General features: G+C 37.5%; 1 pseudogene; it reads left to right on the top strand.

Annotated features, from left to right (window-relative positions):
• The first annotated feature begins 1,464 nt into the window (after positions 1 to 1,464).
• Positions 1,465 to 2,443, top strand: LOC123944395 (annotated as a pseudogene).
• Positions 2,444 to 7,219: the final 4,776 nt, after the last annotated feature.

Genomic DNA, 7,219 nt, shown 5'->3' with positions numbered 1-7,219 from the left:
CCCATGTCATGAAAATCATATAAAATCCAGAAATAGATGTGGCTCAGAGAGGGAAGCTGTTGTACACAGGTTACAAGTTCCAAACTGCTACTCAGTTTTGCTGGTCCCTATCACAAATCTTCCTCTCAAATCAACACAAAAATATACTGTCATCAACTACTTGTCCTCTGACACCTTCTGTCATTTTATTCAAAGAAATCTTACTCTTTTTGAATACTCCAATAGACCACTGTCAGACTCCTTGGATAACTATGCCAACTCCCAGAAATAATTTGATTAACTGATACTACATTCCACGTAAAGCAAATGGATATTTTTCATGTTCCTCAGACATCCCTCATTCACAGGGGCTCCCATAACCAAGACCCAGGATTGAGGGATTATTTGCATTGTTTTTTTTTTTAACTCAGAAAAACATAAAGCCATTATGCAAATGTATGAACATCCAAGCTCATTCTGCCTTGAGGCACTCCCAAGCAGTCACTAGAAGGGAGCAAAAAATATTAGTTTTCTCTTCTTTTCAAGTTTCCTGCGACATGTACCTTAACATTGGAGCAATAGTATCAGGTTCCACAGTTCATATCACCAGAATAGAAATAGAACACTTCTACAAAACAGAAAATTTTGTAGAGTCATATCCCCAACCAAAACCATCAAGGACTTCTTCCTACAAAACCACATTAATGCTCATCCTATCCCTCAACTCTATCTGCCTTAGACAGCTGGCGAACTGTATTAACAGGGATGAGCTGCAGCTATTTCCTATAATTCGAATGTTTACTCCTGAAGCATTCCCAAATAGAATAAGTGAGTTTGTTAACTCCCTCAAAACAGAAAAGTGATAGTCCCACGTGTTGCTGCTCCGAGGCCACACAATCTGAGTCAGTTTTGCCTACAAGTAGCTCTGTTGGTGTGATCTCCTCTGGGAACTGAGAAAAGTACATTATTCATTCATTTAATGAGTATTTATTAAAAGCTGCCTAAATGCAAAGCACTATTCTATTTATGTAAAGTACAAAAATAAGCAAAACCAAATACTTCTCTATAGGGAAGCATACTTAGTTATTAAGATAAAGAAAAACAAGGAAGTCATTACCATTAGGAAAGGAGAATGTTACAGTTGGAAGGATAGAGAGGCAGAGGATACTGATTGGGATGGAATATGAGGGAAGATTCCAAGGTGCAAATGATAGTCTATTTCTTGACCTCAGGGTAGTTACTACAGAGGTTTATGTATAATATTAAAGTTATAATCTATGTATTAAGCATGTTTTGGCATATATTTTACAATAAAGAAACATCTCTATCTATCCACTGATATTCACCTGCTTCTTGTGGCTTTCAGTCCAACAACAAAACTAGAACAGTATTTCAGGATTAGACAAAAATAGCAAGTACTGAGATATAAGTGTTTATCGCATTCCACAAGGGGGTTTTGATACATATCTGGGTCCCCATCTACACAGACTTTCAATAATGTGATGGTCTTTTCACAGCTCCCAGACCCATGAAAATCTCCAACACCCCCAACACCTCCAGCACCATCACTGGCTTCATCCTTCTGGGCTTCCCTTCCCCCAGGGAAGGGCAGATCCTCCTCTTTCTGCTCTTCTCTGTTGTCTACCTCCTGACCCTCATGGGAAATGGGTCTATCATCTGTGCTGTGTACTGGGATCAGAGACTCCACACTCCCATGTACATCTTGCTCGCCAACTTCTCCTTCCTAGAGATCTGCTATGTCACCTCCACTGTCCCCAATATGTTGGCCAACTTCCTCTCTGACACCAAGGTCATCTCCTTCTCTGGGTGCTTTCTCCAGTTCTACTTTTTCTTCTCCTTGGGTTCTACAGAATGCTTTTTCTTGGCTATTATGGCATTTGATCGGTACCTTGCCATCTGCCGGCCTCTACATTATCCAACCATTATGACAGGACGTCTCTGCACCAATCTTGCGGTCACCTGCTGGGTACTTGGTTTCTTTTGGTTCTTGATTCCCATCATCATTATCTCCCAAATGTCGTTCTGTGGATCCAGGATCATTGACCACTTCCTGTGTGATCCAGGTCCCCTGCTGGCCCTCACCTGTACTAGAGCCCCTGTAATAGAGTTAACTAGCTCCACCTTAAGTTCTCTGCTCTTATTTATTCCCTTTCTCTTTATCATGGGGTCCTATGCTCTGGTCCTGAGAGCTGTGTTGAGGGTCCCTTCAGCAGCTGGATGAAGAAAAGCTTTCTCTACCTGTGGGTCCCACCTGGCTGTAGTTTCACTCTTCTATGGCTCAGTGATGGTCATGTATGTGAGCCCAACATCTGAGCATGAAGCTGGGATGCAGAAGATGGTAACTTTGTTTTATTCCATAGTAACTCCACTCATCAACCCTATAATATATAGTCTGAGGAACAAAGATATGAAACGTGCTATGAAGAAATTATTGGGAACCTAAAAATAAGTCTTGGTTTAAAAGATTTGGGGATAGAATCTGTTTTTAATTTCTTTTTTAAGATTTTATTTATTTATTTGATAGTGAGAGAGCACACGAGTACAAGCAGTTGGAGCAGTAGGGGAGGGAGAGGAAGAAGCAAGCTTCCTGCTCATCAAGAAGCTTAATACAGTGTTCGATCCCAGGACCCTGCAATCGTGGCCCCAGCCAAAAGCAGATGCTTCACCAACTGAGCCACCCAGGTGCTCCTGTTTTTAATTTCTTAGTTAAAAAGACAACTCACATCACTCAGAAAATTATCTGTATTTTTTTAACTTTATACACCAGACAGTTTATTTCCTAGATTTGATGGGGCTATAAGGGATCTCAAAGATGCACTCCATCTCCCTAATTTTACAAATGGCAAAGTACTAGAGTGATAATGGAGTTTGTTGGAGAAATAGAATTAAAAACATCTCCTGCCAAGCCAGAAAACCTCTCCACAGTGGTAGAACAGTATAAAACAGTTTTATTATTGAATAAGCATTAAAGCAAGGGAATATGTGTATCATAGCAATCTGCTAAGAGATGGCAAATACATAAAAAAATATCGTTCCTTTTTGTAGCCAACCAGATACAACCCATTTACATACATGTTCTCAAGATAAATAACTATTAGTCCTCAAGAAAGACTTGACAGCACCCTTTGTCACACATGGTTCATCCTAGATTCACCTAGTAATTGGGATGGCCCTATGTGTTTGCCAATTGGCTTCCTACAAAGGAAAAATAAGTCTATTTATGCTACCGGAGATAGTTTTGTAGATTGGAAGATAGGCCACCAAAGCTAGGCTCCTATACCCCCACAGAAACTGGGAGATTGAGGCACTACCCACTCTGAATATTACGTTTCAGTGAGACTTCCTAGGTCCTTGACAGAGACATTCCTGAGTCCAAATTGGGCAAGAGGCTCATTTAGAAGATGTGGTTCATATATACAACAGAGTATTACTCAGCCATCAGGAAAGATGAATACCTATCATTTGCACTGACAGGGATGGAACTGGCAGGGATTATGCTAAGTGAAATAAATCAAGGAGAAAAAGACAATTATCATATGGCTTCACTCATATGTGAAACATAAGAATAGCATGGAGGACCATAGGGGGAGGGGAGGGAAAACTGAAAGGAAAGAAATCAGAGAGGAAGGCATACCATGACAAACTCTGAATTCCAGGAAACAAACTGAAGGTTATAGAAGGGAGGGAGGTGGTGGGCTGGGTTAGCCAGGTGATGGGTATTAAGGAGGGCATGTGTTGTGATGAGCACCGTGTGTTATATGCAACTAATGAGTCATTAAACACTACATCAAAAAGAAATGGTGTACTATACGTTGGCTAACTGAACATAATAAAAAAAAAGAGGATCATTTAGATGCTTTAATTTTTACATACATTTCAAAGACAGAAAAACAATTTATAAGTTTTCTAAAGTCAATGCTCAAGAAAAAAAAGGTGGGGGGTAAGCAGAGAATCTCTTCCCTTGTTTTCAACAGGGATAATTCAGCCTCTAATTTTTCATTTGTAGTTAACCTTACAAATTACACAAGGTTATAACTCTATGGCAAAAGCTACAGTTTTCTATTATCCTTTCAACAACAACAAATTGGCCTTATTTTTCTGGTCAAGATTAAATTTCTGCCCTCCAGAAATTTAATGTTGGGAACATCAATTATAGACAAAAGATTAATAGCTTAACACATATATTAATCTCTATATATATACATATATATATCTACAGATCAAGAAGAAAATAGCATCAGCACATAAGAAAAAGTGACAAATGTATGAGAAAAATAAATAGCAGATGTTTTCAATATCTAAAAAGACATTCTACTTTATTCAGAATTAGAGAGATACAAAAATTGACAAAGATTAAACATGATGTTGGTGAAAACACCAAGCTCGTCCTTTGCCAGTAGAACGTAAATTGTTACAACAGCTATGGAGGACATTTTGACAAAAACTATCAAAATTTAAAGGGCATTTGGTGATGGGTATTAAGAAGGGGACATATTGCATAGAGCACTGGGTGTTATATGCAAACAATGAATCATGGAACACCACATCAAAAACTGATGATGTACTGTATGGTGACTAACATAATAAATAAATAGATGATAGATAAATAGATGGATCAATAGATTGATTTAAAGGGTATTCCTTTTGACCTAGCAATTCCACTCTTAGATATTGATCTGAGTAGTATACTCACATATAAGAAAAAATGGCATACATACAAGAATATTGAGTACTGTTTCTAACAGCAAAAAATTAAAACAATCTAGGGGTGCCTGGGTGGCTCAGTGGGTTAAAGCCTCTGCCTTTGGCTCAGGTCATGGTCTCAGGGTCCTGGGATCAAGCCCCGCATTAGGCTCTCTGCTCCGCAGGGAGCCTGCTTCCTCCTCTCTCTCTGCCTGCCTCTCCGCCTACTTGTGATCTCTGTCAAATAAATAAATTAAAAATAAAAAAAAATTAAAACAATCTAAATTCCTATCAATTAAGGACTGATTCAATTACTATATATCCATAGAATGAAATATACTACATACCTGTAATAAATGAATATCTGGGGTGCCTGGGGGGCACAGTGGGTTAAGCCTCTGCCTTTGGCTCAGGTCATGATCCCAGGGTCCTGAGATCAAGCCCCACATAGGGCTCTCTGTTCAGCAGGGAGCCTGCTTCCCCCTCTCTCTCTGCCTGCTGCTCTGCCTACTTATGATCCCTCTCTTTGTCAAATAAATAAAATCTTTTTTAGAAAATGAAGATCTGTAAAAGACTATTGATCTAAAACTATCCTCAACATACACAATTAAATGAAAAGGAAGATGAAAAAAAATCTCTATCTTGGGCTATCTTTCAGGTGGAGAAAGATTATGGGTAAGTGTATGTTTGTGTTTATAAATATATTATATACTTCTTGAAGAAGAAAGAAGAAAGCAGAACAGTGATTGTTTTTGAGAAAGAGAACTGGGTGTTTGGGGCAGGAAAAGAAAAAGACAATCACTATATATGCTTTTGAATTTTTACAATTTCTTTCTATAAGCATGTATTGGATTTAAGCAATGGTAATGGTAACATTAAAAAATAAACTTTGGGGTCCCTGGGTGGCTCAGTGGGTTAAGTCTCTGTCTTCAGCTCAGGTCATGATCTTAGGGTCCTAGGATCGAGCCCCTCATCAGACTCTCTGCTCAGCAGAGAGCCTGCTTCCCCCTCTCTCTCTGCCTACTTGTGTAATCTTTCTCTCTGTCAAATAAATAAATAAAAATCTTAAAAAAAAAGAAAGCTTTAAAAAATAAACTTCAAATTTATTCTACTATGAAATTAGAACCAGGGAAACATTTCTTCATAATTCTTTGATTCTTTGGGAAATTAGGAAGAGGACTGATTGTCGATGGAAAATGAAAAAGAAGAAAAGAAACAACCTCTTCATGTTATCCCACTAAAATTCTTTGGTTCTGTTAGAACAAAGGAGAAATGACTTCCTCCTCTGAGGAGCTATGAGAGTAAATAAACTATGAAAAAGTGAAAGTGGCTCTATTTTTATTCCTATTGTACCATTTTCCTCCATGACCACTTACTCATTAAAACAATTAAATATATTTAATTTGGTAGGTACTGAGGTAGAAGATGACTAATATACAGATGTGAATAAGATATATTACTTTTTCTTATGGGGCTCATAAACAAGTGGTAAATGGACAAGATGTGCTATAAAGAAAGGAATCCTAAGTTGATATGGGAGCAAGTGAAAAAAGAGTACAGATAAAAGCCAAGAGTATTAAGGGGTGAGAAAGCATGACAAGTCCTAAAAAATGCATTTAACCATTCATAGATCACATTGTATCTACAAGTATACTGCAATACACAGAAGTGTTTCTAGAATAAGTGTCCATAGGGCACTTACTACCCTAACATGATTTATGACTGGCCACACTTATTGACATACTAATGAGTGATGAACATTCCTAATCAAGATAAATATGGCTCCAAGATATAATATAATTTGCAATTCAACAATTAAGATAAAGAGATGTAAAGAGAAACAGAACAATAAAAAATGCCTGGCTAACTTATCATGGTAAAAAAAAAATGTCTTTTGGGTATTGAAATATAAAACTCAATCTTTAAAGAACAAAGTACAATTGTTATGCTAATATTTAAAATATTACAGGGGTGCCTGGGTGGCCCAGTTGGTTAAGCAACTCAGGTTGGTTCGGCTCAGGTCAGGATCCTGGAGTCCTGGGATCAAGTCCCACATCAGGCTCCCTGCTCCGGAGTCTACTTCTCCTGCTGACCTCTCTCCTCTCATGCTCTCTCTCTCTCTCAAATAAATAAAAAAAAGTCACTAAAATTTTTAAAAAAAAATATTACATTCAAAACTTATTCTTTGACCTAGAACCATATAAACTGGTATGTGGAATGTACTTTGTATATTTGATCTACTTTTATGAATTCAGCTTCCTTTTTCATTCCAAGGGATACCCTGATATTTATTTGTGTTTAAGAAAAAAAAATTTAATGCAATGCTTCTTTTCATCCACAGTAGAGAAATAAATGTAATTTTGCTTTTCTCAATATATAAGTAATAAAGTTTCATTGAAATAATTCTCAAACAATAAAAGATCAAAATACTTATAAAGTTATCTAAAATCCAACCACTCTGAGGGAATCACCATTAATACTTTAGTCAATTATCTTTCATGCATTCTTATATACACATACACACGCTCTCACATAT

This window comes from Meles meles, chromosome 6 (genome assembly GCF_922984935.1).
Source record: "Meles meles chromosome 6, mMelMel3.1 paternal haplotype, whole genome shotgun sequence".
NCBI lineage: Eukaryota > Metazoa > Chordata > Mammalia > Carnivora > Mustelidae > Meles > Meles meles.
Note: the sequence above shows the minus strand (reverse complement) of the source record. Positions and strands in the feature narration are given on the sequence as shown.